Source organism: Clupea harengus, chromosome 17 (assembly GCF_900700415.2).
Source record: "Clupea harengus chromosome 17, Ch_v2.0.2, whole genome shotgun sequence".
Taxonomy (NCBI): domain Eukaryota; kingdom Metazoa; phylum Chordata; class Actinopteri; order Clupeiformes; family Clupeidae; genus Clupea; species Clupea harengus.
Window position 1 is genome coordinate 8285134 of NC_045168.1, and position 19565 is coordinate 8304698.

Genomic DNA, 19565 nt, shown 5'->3' on the forward strand with positions numbered 1-19565 from the left:
TAGCAAAACGTCAACCTAACTTACAAGGTGCGGCCCAACTTTGGCACTCGCACCGTCAAAGAAAACGTTTTCTATTCCTAGCGACATCACTGGTTCAAAAACGAAACACCTAATACAACACTGGGTTTATTCGAAAAGCTCTTCTGCTCGTGCACCTATCCTCTGCACGTTCATGCGAATTCACCTCCTCTTAAAGGCGCAGCCCATATTTGTACCCGTTACACATATTTGTGTCAGATTTACTGTTGGCCTGGTGAATGATGCCTCAATATAATCTGGAATATAATGACGTGCTTTCTTTATGAGTGAGAAATGTGTGCAGACTGTAGTTTTGTTCCACTGGCAGCACTTTGATGTTTAAAATACACTAATCACTATAAGTGTGTTTGGCCAGGCAGAGATGGTCATTTTCTTCATGGGTTAGTTCATTTGTGTTTTTGATTGACAAGACAGCCAAATGTCCAAATCTGTGCTTTCTTTACCTATATAAATTGCAACCATAGAGAAAATATAATGTATACAACTCTAATAATTCATACGAGTTCTTCAAGCGTCCTTCCCATATTGTGCTTAAAGGAGTACTTTTCTTCAGCACATAAAGCACATAAATCAAAACACAAACAGTACCCACAAAATCTAGGCACAAACTCTAAGCACGATAACTGGGCACAAACTAGTTGTAAACTAGGCACAATATGTGTGCACAAACTAGTTACAAACTAGGCACAATATCTATGCACAAAAACTAGGCAAACAGTGTTCACACAGCTAAACACAGATTTACACTTAACAATTCCAACACCAAGGCCTTTTTTTTGACTCTGTAAGGTAGTCTGCCAGGCCTGATATTTTTGTATATTTCACCTAACTTAAAACCATGAGGCAAAAGTGGCATTTATGATTATATTCTAGAACACCTCAGCAATAATAAAATGAGAGTAAAAGGAATGTAGTAAAAAAAGTTTTTTATTAAAATTAAATCTAAAGACACTAAAATTAAACCTAGTTTTAGAGGTGCTCAGACTTTGTACAAAAACAAATTGTAAATATTTTAGAAGTTTTCTTTTTTACTCTGAACATTGTAAACATAGGTGTTTGCTCCACATAGGTGAGTTTAGCATCCAGAAAGTGTGTGTGGTTTCTATACTAATACGAATTCACCTCCTCTTAAAGGCGCAGCCCATATTTGTACCCGTTACACATATTTGTGTCAGATTTACTGTTGGCCTGGTGAATGATGCCTCAATATAATCTGGAATATAATGACGTGCTTTCTTTATGAGTGAGAAATGTGTGCAGACTGTAGTTTTGTTCCACTGGCAGCACTTTGATGTTTAAAATACACTAATCACTATAAGTGTGTTTGGCCAGGCAGAGATGGTCATTTTCTTCATGGGTTAGTTCATTTGTGTTTTTGATTGACAAGACAGCCAAATGTCCAAATCTGTGCTTTCTTTACCTATATAAATTGCAACCATAGAGAAAATATAATGTATACAACTCTAATAATTTATACGAGTTCTTCAAGCGTCCTTCCCATATTGTGCTTAAAGGAGTACTTTTATTCAGCACATAAATCAAAACACAAACAGTACCCACAAAATCTAGGCACAAACTCTAAGCACAATATCTGTGCACAAACTAGTTGTAAACTAGGCACAATATGTGAGCACAAACTAGTTACAAACTAGGCACAATATCTATGCACAAAAACTAGGCAAACAGTGTTCACACAGCTAAACACAGATTTACACTTAACACTTCCAACACCAAGGCACAGCAGCGACTACACTTCCTGAGAGTACTCAGGAAAAACAACCTGGAGTGTAAACTGATGGTGGCCTTCTACCGCACCACTATCGAAAGTGTACTAACCTACTGCATCTCGGCGTGGTACTCCGGTTGCACTGCAGCAGACAAGAGAGCCCTCCAAAGGGTCATCAACACAGCACAAAAAATCACTGGCTGCTCACTGCCCTCCCTGGAATTCATTGCCCGCTCCCGCTACCTTAACAGGGCCAATAACATCTTAAAAGACTCCTCTCACCCAGGCCACCACCTGTTTACTCTCCTGCCCTCAGGCAGACGGTACAGATCCTTTAGAGCAAGGACCACGCGTCTTAAGAACAGTTTTTTCCCGACAGCCATTGGAACTCTAAATACCGACATGCACTAAACACTAAGCACTTTATTGACTACAAGTCACATACCATCTCAGTCACCTTACACATGTGCATAAACAAAGCTGTATTAATTGATGTATTTATTGAAGTACTTTAGTCTATGCCACCGCACTTTGTTCTACTCTTAATGTATATATATATTTTTTGGGGGGCTGTTCCTACTGTTTTTGGATAGTTGTAGTATTGTTATGTTATATGTTGTTGTTGTGTTATATGTTGTCCCTCGTCACACCAACAGGAGAAGCACTCAAAATTTCGTTGTATAAATACAATGACAATAAAGGCTTTTCTATCTATTCTATCTACCAAGGCCTTTTTTTTTACTCTGTAAGGTAGTCTGCCAGGCCTGATATTTTTGTATATTTCACCTCGGTCAAATGGCCATGACGTAATGGCCCTGGAATGTCTTTGTGGCCCTCTACCTCCTACAGGTTTTCTTGACACATTATGACCTAATAGTGATCACTGAATTACCATCCTCTTACAGGGGTTAAAGTATTCCGGCACCGTGCTGGATTTCCGGCGTGCGGCATTTGGCTGCGAAAAAAAGTCTTATATTTAAAAAATAAAAAATAAATCACTTTCGAGTTTATGAGTTCGTATGCCAATGATATGAAAGGAGCACACTCTCCCGCTCTCAAAATAACATTATTAGTAGGGGTGTAAATCTCTCATGACAAAGACGATCCGATTCGTATCTCGATACATGGGCAAGATACGATACAAGAAAAGAGGCATGTTGATAAAAACGATTCAGTACGATTCGATGCGATTCGATGCAGTTCAATAATTGAAAACACTGAGTTGTGATGAAACAATGGACCTCATTCTCGAACATTTTCTTAAGTGTCTTATTAACAGAGAGTATCTTATATATTATTATTATTAATATCTTCTTACCAACCTCAGAAAAGATCTCCGCTGGATTCATGAACGCCTTTCTTAATTGAAAGCGCTTTCTCATGCACCTGAACTTGCATACAGAAACGCCCCGCCAGCTCCTTATTAGGGCATGCTAGTGTAACGTGCACAGGCAGCGCGAAAGCAACTTCAGAGACTGATCAAAATCATTTCAAAGCAAGCACCAGTAAACCCAGACCTAATCTCACCAGGGAAGAGGTGGAGGTACTGTTGCAGAATGTAGATGTGTCCATTCTATTTCACTATGTCTATATCCACGCGATTGAGTTTAGTGCTTATTTATTTATTCACTGCCATTTGCAGTGTTCATATAGCCTAGTGCTTTAATTTATGTTAGGACATCACGATGGCTCGGTCTCGGAATTATGACTATAAATGTTAAACATAATTGTTAATGATACAAATATTCTCCTATTTATTATTATTATAATTATTTAAATCCGAGGATGTCTGTAGAAACACGCAATCAACAACGATGTATCTTCCTTGGCTAAAGTAGCTAGCATAGCATAGGCCATTGAAATGAATAGGGTATCTAGCATAGCATTGACCATTGAAATGACTACCGTAGCTAGTTGTAATCTGTCATTCTCTCTGGTCTTGGCGTTATTTGTGAGAATACAGCCTGATTGGTTTATGCTATGCGGGCTTTGGCCAATGACAGGCTGTCATTGTTCTGACTGAGATCAAATGCAACAGGTCAGCGAGTGTTTTGTGTTTTGCGTAGCAAAAAAAAGGAGAGACAAACGCTTGTGAACCGATTCATAACTTTTAAATCAGGCAAAGACCGGTTCATGTAATTTTAATACCGATACGGGACTTCACGCATCGATGTAGTCGTATCTTACACGCTAAAAACGGATATCGATACGTATCGGTTATTTTTTACACCCCTAATTATTAGCCAATCAAAAGTAGTTGGGGCGGGTCTTGGGAAAATTTGCTTCAACCACCAACTTTTCTCTATCGCTCTGCTTGCCTATGCTGCATAGATACCTGAGTAGAGAGACATCACACCGAAGGAGAGTAGGATGGAGAGTAAGTTCATGAATCCTTGGGAAGATGCCCTCCTAGTTGATAAAGGATTGAAAAATAAATGGCGCTGGGCATGGATAGAAGAGATAGGGAAGGACAGTAAGCCTTTTGGTAGCTGGTGTAAGAAGTTAAGAGAAGCAGGTGCTTGCTTCTGCACTTTGTGCTCATGAAAGCTACTATATGCAACTAGCGGGGAAAAAGTGCTTCCACGTCATGAGGTAGACCCCGCTCATAGAGCAGCTGTTCGCGCTCTCCAACACACAACGCTGTTACCGGGAGCAACAACCACAGCTGATCTACCGGCATCAATAACTGACCGTGTGTGTGACCTGAAAATACTCGTGTGCACGTTCATCGCAGACCACAATCTGTCTTTCAGGCTCGCCCAACCCCTGGTGAATTTATGCCAAAAAATAGCTGAAGACAAAATTGCTTTGACTAAACTGTCAATATCCAATCAGCATGCCAGCTATTTTAACACACACGGCATAACACCAGAGTTTAAAAGACGTATTTCGGAAAAGCTTAAAAACGACATGTTTTCCTTAAATGCCGACGAAGCCACCAACAAGAACATGGAAAAAGTCCTCAATGTCCTCGTTCGTTTTTTTGGTGAAGATGAGAATGCTGTAAAAACGCATCAGGAACATGAATATAGCCAATGTATTTATTTCTCTACTTAATTTAAGTTACCAGTTCTTGTAACATTTTAATGTTTTGTTTGTTATTTATTTTATTGATATATTTTCTATTAATTTCTTAGAATTTAATTTACAATAATTTCTTTTAAACAAAGTATTTATGGAAATGTTGCAATATAAAACTACAGTATTATATACAGTTCACTGTTGCACTTTAACGATTTAAAAAGTGAATCGCTGTCCTTTTTCATACATCCTCAAATTAAATGGTTGCAAATCAAATCTTCTTTCACTGACTGAATTTCACATACCCTTATAACATGTCACCTCGTGATTGTAGGTCATCTTGTAACATTTCAAGGACAAAGCTTGGCAGCAAAACTTGATATCAAAAGAAATCGTAAATGCTACATGTGTTAGTATCATATTGTAGTGAGGTGGACAGTGTTGCGTCTGAACGCGTTCATTGAACGAAAGTTCATGAACTCATTCATAATTTTGGTGAACGTGAACTGAACGTAGCTACTGTATTACTGCCTGATGAATGATACTGTGAACGCGTTCATTCTGGTGTCTGTGAACGCCACGTTCACTCTTTTTAATTTCATTCAATAAGGTCCCAGATTTCTAGAGACTTCCAGGCAAAAAACACACCGTTAACAGTGCCGTATCCAGGGTTGCCAGTCAATCGCTGCGTGTGCTTTCTTCTACTGTCTATGCCTGGCAAGTGTGAGAGCGCCGAAGTTGCGTAGAGGCCGAGAGCGGTATTGCAGACAGATAGAGATTTCAATCTGGCAACATATTGAAAAAAAGAACTGAACTAGTTCATTTTTTGGAGCTGTGAACTTAGTTAATTTTTTTTAATTATGAACTGAACTAGTTCATTTTAAAATTTGTGAACTATGAACTGAACTAGTTCATGTAGAAAGTGAACTTTCCCAACACTGGAGGTGGAGTACTATTGCTAACCTTTCTTGGTATTGCAGTTTCAAAAGTCCCACCATAATCTGCAATCATTCATTTCTAAATGTTTTTTGTTTGCTTGTTTTTTGACCCTGCAAATGTGTCCACGCCACAGGAGGAAACAAACCAATCAGAAGGCCAGTAATGGGTCAATTCATATCAGCATGCTAACGTTATATTTATTAGCAGCGAGGCTAGCTAGCTACTATGTGTTGTCACGACCCAGCCTGGTCTGCCCCGCCCCCTGCTATCAGTGCTCTCTATTTTCCACAGCTGAGTAGCAAAGTCTGCGCAGGTGCCCACAGGTGTGCCGAATGAGGGCTTGATGAGCTCCACAATAAGAAGGACTGGGCGCAGTGTGCAGGAGGCTCCCTCTCTTCAACACGTTGTTTTATGTTTGTTTGTTGGACATGTGTACACTACTTAGACACCTGCTTGCACCACACTTTGATTTCAGACAATAACACTGACTTTTCTATTATACTTTAATAAATGTTCTTTTATTATAAAACCTGGCGTGTGGAACTCCCATTCATGTTACATGCAGAGAGCCTTGCATGTGACATGTGAGGGCTCGTCCGGGATTGAATTTGTGGTCGTGGCTAAAAGCGGTAAGATTTTTTGAATATTTTCCGTCAGCGCACGATTTTTGGGTCATATTTTTTGATCACACCTAGGGTAGAAATGACATAACAGAGCGGACGGAGTAGGTTTCACCATGTAAAACGATGGTTTTATTGTTGGTTTCGAACGGTGCAATTATCCAACCAAAAACACGTTAACAAAACGTCTGCAATAAATCCAAATGAAATGAAGCAGGGAGAGTGAACAGGCATGACAATATCATAGGGCGGGGCCTAGACGCGCCAGGGTCGTAACAGTGTTCCAATGGATTTTCGGTCTAAGCGTTAGCAGCAACCTAACAATAATGGTCGAGAGCTTCAGTTCAGACCTACAATACTTTGCAACATTCGTGTAGCACATAAACAACTAACCGAGTCAATGTAGACATATAAAAAGTCGTGTAGATAGCTTTATTCACATAAAATATTTGCCACTAACAGGCTCCCTTGGCCATCTTGGTTTGATTTTTTTGATAACTCCCGCCCCTAAGCTTCCAGATCACACACACGCCGAACTGATTGGCTCTCATCGCGAATCGCCTTTTCATATGTGTGTATGAGAGCTTTTCAGTAGTGTGTGTGAGAGCATTTCAGTTGTGTGTGAGAGCTTTTCAGTAGTGTGTGTGAGAGCATTTCAGTTGTGTGTGAGAGCTTTTCAGTAGTGTGTGTGAAAGCTTTTCAGTAGTGTGTGTGAGAGGATATTCTGAATAATGTCCCTCACGGCCCCTCATACACAAGCGTCTGTCTTTCTGTTAAGTTGCTATGCAAAACACTCACTCGCTGACCCGGTGTATTTGATCTCACTCAGAAGAATGACAGGCTGTCATTGGTCAAAGCCCGCATAGCATAAGCCTATCAGGCTGTATTCTCACAAATAAGGCCCGAGGTACATGGAGGTATTATATACACCTGGAGAGAATGACAGATTACAACTCCCATTCATTTTAATGGCCAATGCTATGCTAGCTTCGCCATTCGCTTTCCGCTTTGACATGATTTTGAACAGTCTGAAGTTGCTTTCGCGTTGCCTGTGGAGTGTGCACAAATTGCAATTGCATGCCCTTATAAGGAGCTGGCGGGGCGTTAATGTATGCAAGTCCAGATGCATGAGAACGCGTGTTCAATTTAAGAATCAGTGCAAGAACACTTAAGCGGTTAAAGAACACATTTCCAGGCATTCATGAATCCGGCGGAGATCTTAGACACTCTAAAAGACACTTAAAAATAATTTGAGAATGAGGTCCATTGTTTCCTCACAACGCAGTGTTTTCAATTATTGAACTGCATCGAATCGCATTGAATCACATCGCATCGAACCGCACTGAATCGTTTTTTTATCAACATGCATATTTTCTTGTATCGTACCCATGTATCGAGATACGAATCGGATCGTCTTTTTCATGAGAGATTCACACCCCTAGTTGATATACATTGATTGATTGATATACATACCAATCAAACAAGGTCTCATCTTGGGGACTCACAACCTGACCTCCATCAGTGATTCCAGTGGCCACACTCTTTGCCTCCACGTCTAGCATAGTAGAGCCTCTGTACACGAACAGGCAGAACATGGAGTGCTCTGATAAAGACATGTCTTTTACTAAAACTTACCAAGATAAACTGATTATTGTCTTGTTGCAACAAAGAAACAATTGAATTGATTTGCCAGAGGCAAGTTGTGGGAGGATGAAATCATGTAATTCATCTTTTGAAAAAAACTGTGAATCTAGGGGTTAGACCATGAAAATCCTTATCGAGTGATAAGAATATAGAATGCTTAAATGCCTATTCTTAACATTTTTAAACAACATGTACACATACATGTCTTTCAGTCTTAAAAAGCCATATTTGCACACAAATCGGGTATTAAATTGGCCAATCTAAACCAATGAAAAGCAATAGCAATCTTAAAGGTAAACATTTATTCTGATTAACACCTCTAGAATGGAATCTAATTCACATTGTGTGAAACTAACTGTGAAATGAGTTGTGTCTGCTTGTTTTAGAATGAAATTAACTCGTTGCCTTGTAAGTAAGTAAAATTAAGTTGGTTAAGTTCAATCTACTTACAACCCAAATTGAATGGAATGGAAAATGTTTAATGTACTAAAAACCAAGTTACAATAACTAAAAGTATTTACTTCAATCAACCATTGCTGAGCCATCTATTTAACTCAGTTTGTTAAGTAAGTATTACTCAAAACTGAAACTTACATTCCAACCAGGGCCGGAGTGGGGCCACTTTTCAGCCCGGGAATTTCAGGCCCAAGACCGGCCCACTTTTTCCATGGTAGTGGAAATTGGATAAATGAAGCAACAGTTCAGCTCTTACTATCCTGTAGTTTTTTTAAATTAAAACCATGGTTCAACAAATAATGTAAAGGTTAAATAATAATCCACTTAAACTGAGAAGTTAACAAAAAATATTCCACTATTCCACAAGGATAGCAGGGACGTGCGGTCATATGAGGCAGGTGAGGCAGAGCCTCATCTGTCATCTTGAAAAGTAAAAAAAAAAAAAAATTATAAAATAAAATAAATATTGATATTTCTCTACTAATCTGTGGTATAGGTGTAATTTCTGCATGATTCCAATTATTTCGAGCATTTTTATAATCAAAATCGCTGAATTTGCGCATTTCCTATTCAAATAGACGGGAGAAAACAAGGGACGTGCGGTCAGGTTAGGCACCATGTATTGTCTATGGGAGCTAGTGAGGCAGTGCCTCACCTAAGATTGCGCAATCGCTCCAAACTGGGTTTTGCGCATGCATGCGCATATCCTTTGAGCTGAGCTCAAAACGCATTGAAAAATCATGTAGGTGAGGCACACAGTACCTCTGCCTCAATGAAGGGGGCGTGCGAGAGCGCACCTGTCGGGGTTATGCTGGGGAACGTTGCTCTTCTTCTACACTTCTGTGGAATGGAAGATTTTATTGCTAAGCTGAAGCAGTTCTCAAAACTGGACTTTCAGTCCAAACGTGAAATGATTATTAATGGGAGACCCATGCCAGAGCTAAAAGGTATGATTCAAGCAACGGGACAGAAGATAACTCGATCGACTTCTCACATTCAAAGCCAAATTCCTTTGAACATGTTTGGAACCTCAAGAATAAATTTGGTTTTGAATTTACAGCGGCAGCTCCGCTGATTTCCCATTATTTCTCTTGGGATTGTTTTATGTCTATGTGAAGCCATTTAACATCACACAAGTGGTTGTGATCACTTTGAACCCAAGACTGATTTTTATTGGTGAGCTAATTTTGGAAATTAAACTTAAATTGTAGGTAAATTGTGTGTCCTGGTTGCAATGGTTATCCTGTTGCTACGTTAGCTAATTAGCTAGCTAAGGACACTTAATAACCTTACGAGTTAATCGGAAGAGTTCAATTTGCATGAAATGATAGCTGGTTATCTAGCTGATGTTATAGTCTCCTCGATTTAACTATTAAAATTATAATGGGAAAAGGTAGAAACCCTCAGGGTGCTTGTGCAACTTCGTAGGAAAGAGTTCATATTCACGAGTTCATATTCATGAGTGCATAATATTTACACATGAGTTCATCACAAGCTAGCAGCTGCCTACTGTATGCACCTTACCTATGTGTGTGTAAAGAATGCTGATATGAAAAACAACCAGTAGCCAATGTGAAAGCTGCCAATTGAATGGTGATCTTAGATACTCTATTGTAAAGGAGCCTATTAACGCCCCAGCTATTAAAAACATTTATAGATCGAAAAATCTTTAATCAATCAATCTTACATATTTCAGTAGCGGTGGGTGTCTAGATTAGGACTGGTATCTTGTTTTGGATTTCAACTGAAACGTGTTTTCCGTTTTTTTTTCCGTTGTGTAGACTGACACGCAAAATTAGCTGATACAGGAGGTGGAACCCATTAACAGCCTTTCTGTATATATGTCTATGGAAAGCTCTATGACCCTCACAAATTCTCGTTGCGAAATCGAATTCGTTCAGTTCGTTCCATGAGGGTTTGTACACACAGAAATAAATCACTGTCTAGTACACTAAATAGCGCTGTACAACTGCAATTTTTTGCACACATACAAGTTAAATACCCCCTTTGGGTAGGTGCGTATGGTGTTTAAAATCCGTTATCCTGGTTGATATAGAAATCAATATTAAGTAACATGTACCTGCGTGAGGCTGTTAATAGGTTTCGGGCGTAAATAGGCGCCGTTACTATATTGGGTTTATGTATTTGTAAATTTGACTCTGAAAAAGTCAGTGCCTCACCAGCCACGAACCTCACCGCACGTCACTGAAGGATAGGTTGATAAATTAACAAAAGCAGAAATAAATAAATAAAGCATTTAAAACGTATCCCACTCTTCAACAAAGAGGCATATTGAACTGTTTACAGTTCAACTCACAGTACAGTATACAGTTACATTGCGAATAGCACCAACAGCATCTACAGCATTAGTAACCGCCTAAGCAGTGCACTGGTTTCAGCCACTTTATCTATAACTGTGTCGTTGCTTATAGACATGAGGATTTCCTTCTCTGTGCACATTAACATGACAGCCTCCAAGTTGTCCTGACTCAATGAGCTTCGTAGCCTATTCTTCACAAATTTTAAGGTTGAGAAGCTTCTCTCACATGCAACCTGTGTGATGGACAAAGTCAACAGAAACTTATATGCTAACCCAGTGGTTCTCAAAGTGGGGGGCCCCGAACACTCTCCAGCGGGGGCGCGATGTCACAGACGGAGAAAAAAAAAAACGACCGTCGACCTGTCACTGGTAGTGAAAGCTCCCTCAGAGGCGAAATGCAAGGGGCTGGAATGATCCAGCAATCAAAACGGAGACTTATCATTTGAACGCGAGTTGCACCTACACTTGCACTACACAAAAAAACGCAGGCATGGTAAGCGCTCACCCCGAGACGACACTTCGACACTACGATTTCTCTTGTTTCCTCTATCATTCAGATATTCATTGCTTTATAAACAGTCTTTTTAAAGACTCACTCCTTCCTTAGTAATACCTAAGCACCTGCAGTAGGTTTATTCGTACTGCACTTGCAGTAGGTCTATTCGTAGCCTATTCTAAGGAGTAATTTGCTCCACAGTCTTTTAAAAAAGCTCGTAGCCCAGAGAGCTAGCCCTCTACCTAGCTACCTTCTTCCAACTGCAGCTAGCCCTTTTCTCCGTAACACCTACCTTTACAGTTTTTGATCATCCACCGTGTTGCAACAAATAAAACATCAGCACTTGAATACTATTTTGTGCTGTCCCTGTCTACATTGTGTACAGTTCGTTTTGTTAGGAATCATTGCCTACCACAGCCTTATCCATTATTCGTGTGCAATTCGTTCACAGCCACACATACAAACACACTCACAAGAACACGACGTTGAAATTAGAACTGTATTAACTTCACACGCACTGTATCAGCAAACAAACACAACTATGGACAAGTTTCTGATTCGTAAAAGTCAGAAAGAGAAGCCTGTGGACTTCTTTAAACAACGTGATGGCCTCCAGCAACAACAAACCACCATCTCCAAGCAGTGTCTGGAGGCATCTCATGTAGTTGCTCATAGAATTGCTAAGCTTGGCAAACCCTATACAATTGCCGAAACACTGATTTTGCTTTTCAGGCTGACAAGGCTTTTCAAGACTGACTGCGCTCAAAACTAAATACCGCAACTGCGCACAGATCGAGGATGACCTGAGGATATGTTTGTCAAACATTGCCCCAAGATTTGAGGACCTTTGCAGGGCAAAGCAGGCTAATGTCTCACATTGACAGACCTGTAGGATTTTTTTTGTAAAGATCACAAGAGGCCCATAATAATAACAGTATCCTAATTATAGTAATAATAACACTTATTATTATTATGATAATTATAATTATAATAATACATTAATTATAATAATAATAACATAATGATGGTGATAATAATGAATTGCCTACTATTACTGATAATAATAATAATAATAATAAAAAATAGTAATAATAATTGTCTGTATGGGCCTAACAATAACAATAGCCTAACCTTGACATGTCAGGCCTATCAATAACAATATGCTATCTATCCATCTATCTATTAATGGTGGTGTAGTTGAGGGTGGTAGCGGCGGGCAGTGGGGGGGTCCCAACTACCCCTAACCAGCTTTGGGGGGCCCCAGCTTGCAAAAGTTTGAGAACCCCTTTGCTAACCCAATGACATGATAAGCATCTGTGAGGAGGTTGTACTGTGGGAGTATTAAATTGACACAAATGGCACAGTTTTTGCAGGAGGAACAGGTCCTGCTTTCAAGCTCCATCTCTGGTTCTTCCATATATGGTAGTCCGCCACTATCCTCCTGACCTTCCTGTGCCACCTCACTACATGCCCTACCAGTATAACCTTCAAGAGAGGACTTTTTCAGTCTCTACCACTGGTATGCCAGGCTAGACAGCTCAGTTTGTAATGTGCTAACAGTAGCTCTGTTATCAAACGTAAGCAGACATTTGCTGATTTCCTGGAGTGCTGAGTTAGGGAGCCCATTTATCTTTATTTCAGGAAAGTTTTTAGGGTCAAGACAAGCGAAATCTGAGGCAAGTTTTGCATTTGATGAAAACCTCCTATCCATGCTACCTGCCACAGTGTCCAGAATAATAATTGTCTCACTGGATGCTGTCTTCTCTCTATATCCACTGGATGCTGTCTCCTCTATATCTCCTCTCTCAGCATCTGACTCACCTGTATTGCATAACATAAAAAAGGCAGAAGGGCATATAGCAGGGGTGTCAGACTCAGATTAGGCAGTAGGCCAGATTTGTTGGAATGAGACCTCATGGGGTCCGTCATAGTCATTATCATTTTTCTGCATGGGTATTATATTGTGGTGATTTACTCCTTTACTACACCCACTTCTGAGCAAACAATGCATATTGGTTCATCAAGTACTGTCATATACTGCTCTTTCTTACATTAAATAACTTTAATTCATATTGTTTACTCTGTTATTCTCTCTACCTGTCCCTGTAGTCATGGCCTCCTCATTGCAAATTTCGGGCTCATCATTTTCAGCAGGAGACTTATCTGCTGCTCAGAAGCTACAAAGAAAAATTAAGAGCAATTTTACTGCATACACAGATCAAGTTTGAGTGTTGTTATCAATATTTGCAAAGTCTATGGATCGCCCTATATTGGGTGATATAAAAAGGCTAATATTGTAATTCAATTTAATATTTTGCTTGCGAATAGGTTGACAATGCTACAATGATATTAACCAACTGTGGTATATCTTACAATCCACTAGGGGCGCTACTCTAGGATAATGAGATACCTGAGGAAATGTAATTGAGTATGATTGATGAAGAAGTGAAGTAAAGTATAGTTCTACACTACGTCTGCTCCGTTGCTTGCTTTCACCCTAATATACAACACCAACGCTACAACGTTAGCCGAATAGTTACGTTGCTAATCATTAGGCCTATGTCTCTCTTTACCAGTTGCCACTTGTGTTTGTCCTCTTGAAAATAAATCGGTAAGGTTGGCCTTTTCCTCCCATCCATCCTCCCTGACGCGTATCGTTGCGGTAGGGCCGGCCCAGCTATCGGTAGCCTATCCGAGAAAACTTTTTGGAAAAGACGGGCTATGGACCCAACCAACTCTATTTGGGAGGGGAGAACTTCCTCGCATGGTACAACCCATGCAGAGGCTGCGGTGTCAGAATGCAGAACGTGTGTAGCCTACTTTAAGAGAAGATGGACTAACGTGACAAATGTCAAAAAATTAAATTCTCGACAGGCCCAGAAGTCAAGCGGCCCACCGGGAACTCTCCCGATTCTCCAGATTACCCACCCCGGGCCTGATTCCAACTGATCAAACTTAACTTGTTTAGTTACTAAAACACAAAAATTATCTTTAAATTCGGGCTGTCAATCGATTAAAAAAAATTAACTAATTAATCGCACATTTTGAAATTAATTAATCGCGATTAAAAGTTTGTTTTTCTTCTTAAGACTAAATCTTATAAATAAACAAGTAATCACTTCAGACAGCGTGTATTTTAGACAATGTTTAATTGTATTTTTTTTTTAAACACAATGGTGCCCCTCAACGGTAAATCGTAAGAATTTCCTCTGAAGCAATTTGAATCACCTCAATCAGCCCACTGTCCTCAACCATGTTGATGGGCCGACAGTCACCGGCAACCCAAATGGTAACCTTGTCACGAATTCCCCTGAATTCTAGTTTGTTTTCATCTGGGTTGTGTGCATGTGTTATCATCTCCTGTCATTACAGATCCGGCTACGCCCACATGCTCGGCAATCTCCTCATCTCTATCACCTGTTAATCTCCGCCCATCTCTGCACCTGCAGCTCATCTCCGCATTAGGTGCTGTGTATTTATACCTGCCCGCTATCATCTGTTCTTTGCCAGATTGTCTTGTGTGTTTTGCCAAGCTCTCCCGCGATTTGTACGTTAACCATAAGCCTGATTACCCTGTGTTTAGACCTTGGACTGTACCGCGGATTCCGTTTTCTCTGCCTGCCCCTCGTCTGACTTGTCTGCCTGTATTATCTGATCTCCCAGTTCTGACCCTGACTGCCTGCCCACCGATTACGGATTACCCTGCCTGCTCCTTGTCGGATGGTTTGCTGTACGGACGGATCTCCCGGTTTCGACCCTGCCTGCCTGTCCACCGATTACGGATTACCCTGCCTGCTTCCCTGTCGTATTACTGAGACACTGGGCTGATGACCAGGGTTTGACTCTGTTGTGTTATAACCAAGTAAAGAAACGCAAAACTACTTTCTGTGTCTGTCGTGCTTTTGGGTTCCTATTGTGTCTGTACCTGAAAATGTTACAAACCTTTTCACGGACTGGTCTAGTTATTTTCCTAGAGAAGTCGTGGAGTGTGGGTTGGCATAATCTAACCTGGGACTGCTTTCTGTCGGGTACTTTGCATTAAGGTGATAACTTCAAGATGAGCCGCTTCTGTGATAGCTAAATTCAGCTTGACAAATGCTACATACAACTTTAGTTTTGTCGATTGTTCCGTCATTTTGTCTCTTAAACAGAGACTTTCCGCTCAAAAATCCCTCAGCTCTCTCCATCTTCAACTACCGCAGTGGTTCTCAAACTTTTTCTGTCATTCCCCACTTTAAACAAGGGGGGCTATTCAAGCCTCACCTGTCCCTCATCGCTCCCATAAAATGGTAGGCCAAGCCCTCTACTTACGGGCTATATTGCCCGTGGGGACACAGGTTCAAGTCTGGCCTGATGTAATTTCCCAATCCTCTACCTCTCACTTCCTGTCATAACTTCATGTCCTTTCCAAATAAAGGCATTAAAAATATATATATATATATATTTTTTTTTTTTAAAAGTTGCGTTAAAATATTTTATCGCGTTAATCGCATAGATTAACGCATTAACGTTGACAGCCCTACTTTAAATCAATATCAATTCTCACATTCATTTCACAAGCCTTGTACATAGCCTATAACGGCAACATTACACTGATATCTCTATAAAAATGAAGGAGGCAGTCAACACCTAGTCATTGCAATGTTTTATTGCACCTTTTCAAAGCAACAGAAAATATTTTCAGTTTAGGAAAATATATATATTTTCAGTGGGGGGGGAGAGAGAGAACTAAGTGCAATGTATCTATTCTAGTGCATCAATTATAAGCATGCCTATGGCCTGAGTACTGTCTGATATAAATAAGTTTGACAAAATGATGAACTGTCTTTTGTCATGTTTAATAAGCTGAAACAACTGGCATACTTTAACACATGTCAGGGATAAAAACCTTTGTGGTGAAAATATCTGCATTTTATCGAAGCCCTACATTTTACATTCTTAATGTTATAACTTAAAATGTGTACAGTTTACAATTACGTTCTGACATATCCACTTCACAAAAACATGTTCAGTTCTAGTACTGGAATCACAGGCTGATGTTGCCAAAAACAACAACAAATGGCTTGGTACATGACTACATTTTGTGTGTGTGTGTGTGTGTGTGTGTGTGTGCATGAATAGGTGCATATATGTTTGTGCCATCCTGCCTGGTTATTCATTCTGTGGTCATGTGTGTGTGTTTTGTTGAGATTCTAGGTACTTGGCATAGCTACGATAATTTGCCTGACTCACATTGAAAGCTGATTTTTCAGCGTTGGAATTTTGGGCTTCAGTTCACTCTTACCTAAGTTCAGAAGTCCACCTACATTGCCACCAACCCCCAGACATCCCCGGCCCACCCCTATATAGAGTAAAATTAAATTCTGAAAATTCTTCTTCCTGGCCACCTCCTGCAACGTATGCAGGGCCTTCCGTCTGGCTGCATTCATTTTCTTAACATGTTTGAGACGTGTCTGCCTCTCTTTGGCCAGAGCAGTAGTCTTGGCCTTCTCTGCACTTTCACATGTAGCACTTCAGCCATACTCCGAGCTGGATATTTCCCCAAACTCATGACATGGGCCCACCACTTCACAATGCAGTCCCCCCAGGATTTCGCTGTCCTTTTTTGTGATAGTTGCGGCCTAAAATTTCTGATTTCGCGGGAGCTTTTCCCAAAAGTTGCGGTATTTTTTAGGTGTTTGTTGCGATGCAATTGCGGGAGCAAGTGGAAGTTGTGATAGAGTTGGGAATTTCCCTCTTTGTAATTACAATTGAGTTATTTGTTGAAAAATAAGTTATTAATAAACAAACATTCATTAAGGAACAAACCCATTGAGAAATGGTCCTCTAAATAACCTCACCAACATGCCAAACAAAAGATTAACAAAATGTAGCAAAATAGGCTGTTCTGCCCTCTGCTTATTCAGGTCAGCAAATGTACGTATATTGCTTGTATTGTTGTTATGGAAACGAAATTGGACTTTTACTTTGACATCATTTAAATGTTTGTCTCGTGGGAAAGGCAACAGCTGTTAGACAGTTATCTAGAAACATAGCTAGTTATGCTATGTTATGCTAAACATGTAGCGGGAACAGTACATAGGCTTTACTTATCCACAAGGAAGTGCATCTGTTGGTATTACAAAAGGACCACCAGTAAGACTGAATAAAACGTTATGAATATCTCAGCCTTCACATATAACGGAAAAAAAAACAGCTTGTGTCACTGATCTGTCTGGTCTTCTGACGTCCTGCCTGCATTTCTGCCGTTCTCATTCTATGCTTATCAATCGGTTTTGCTATCCTTGTTGATTTAATTTAACTGTATAGGTGTTTATGTTGTTCAATTTCATATATTAATTTAAAGTCGTCCAATTTCAAGTAACCCATTCTTCAACACTATCTGCTACCTAATCTTCAAACAGAAAGTAACGTTAAATCTCCATTGCAACAGCTTTCGAAGATTTGGGAAATAAAAAAACCTCTTCGGATCTGCACGATTCACACAAGTCACCCAAACTGACGTGAAAAAAGCGGGAGGCGCCGAAAAGCGCGCTGTTTGCATCCCTGGAGTAAGGTGTTCTTCATGCTCTTGGGGTAGTTAAGGTGCAGTGTGTAAGGTGTTCTTCATGCTCTTAGTTAGTTAGGTATTTAACGTTTACTTCAGTGTCGTAAATACCCAGTTACGATAGATGCAGCCTCGCATACACTTGTATTGATGACCAGACGAAGTCAGAAACCAACAAATTATGTCAACCGATAAGGTAAGAATATTCAAAGATTTTACATGACTGCATAGTTATATTCATTGTGATATCAGAGATGAACGCGTTTTCAGCCTATAATTGTGTGATCGAATACAATATTGTTGACAACACCAAAACGCTAAATATTCATAATTTACATTGGAACATGTAATTCATTACAAGCTAGCGAAGTTAGGTTTCCAAGGTTGTAAACTTCTAAGGCTTACCTTGCGTGTGATTGACTAAGACTAACGTGTGAAATCCTTGGCGTGTGGCGTGTGAGAGGCGGCAGCCTCAGGCCAGGTCTTATAAGCTGTCCTCCAACCACCCACCGAGATGCTCGAATTATCATCTCCATGGCCATTGTGAAGGCTAGCGGGGAGATGGTGCAGCCGGCCATAATTCCCACTTCTAGATGCTGCCATGCTGTGGTGTACTCTGCTGTTGATAGGCACACCTGCACATCCTGGAAGTAGGCCTTGACAAGGCTTGTTAGGGCTACAGGGACCCTGAAGAAGTAAAATGCGGTCCAGAGGAGGTTGTGAGGGACTGAGCCAAAGGCGTTGGCGAGATCCAGGAACACCACGTGAAGATCTGTTCCCTCCGTCTTGGCAACTTTGATCTGATGCCAGATGGTACTCGCATGTTCCAGACAACCGGAGAAGCCAGAGATGCCTGCTTTCTGGATTGATGTGTCAATCAGATGGTTTCTTTGCAGGTATCCTGCCAGCCTGTGAGCGACCACACTGAAGAATATCTTCCCCTCGACGTTTAGGAGGCTGATCTGGCGGAATTGGCCGATTTCTGATGAGTCCTTTTCCTTTGGGATAAGGATTCCTCCAGCTCTCTGCCAGGATGTTGGTATCTCCTTCTTTTGCCAGACCACCCTCATGAGCTTCCAGAGGAATCGCAGGGCATCTGGTGCATTTTTGTAGAGCCTGTATGGAACTCCGTTAGGACCTGGGGCTGAAGCAGCCCTTGCTCTACACACAGTTTTCTCTACTTCGCTCCATCTGGGTGGGCTGATATCTAGCTGGTCCTCTGGCGGGTTGATTGGTGGCATATCAGATGGGAGAATAACCTCTTTGTGGCGTTTGGCATCTGTGCAGGACTTTTCCAGATGTTTTTCCAGGTCTGCCTTTGACACTGAGAGGCTTCCACTCTTCTCCGCTGTAAAGAGACTCTTCACAAATTTGAAGGGGTCTTTGTAGAAGCGTGATCTTGTCTGTTCCTTCCTTCTGCGCTTCTTTACCAGATTTTCCGCTCTTCTCAGTGTCACAAGTCTACTCCGGATGGCCTCCTGCAAGACGTTGATGCCCTCCTTTTCCTCCTCTGTGGCTTTCCTCTACTGCTTCTTCAGCTGCCTCCTCTCTCTGACTAGGCAATCTATTTCCTTCTGCCTCCTGGACTTAGTGGGGATTGTCGGTTCAGATCTCTTTCGTTCGACCGCTCCAAACCTTTCCGATCCATAGCTGTATATAAGATCTCCCATTTTCTCCAGCTTCTTCCTGGTGGTGCCTTTGAGCCCCTCTAAGATGTTGCAGAGGTCAGTGTTGACCTCCATCCACAGTGCCTTTTC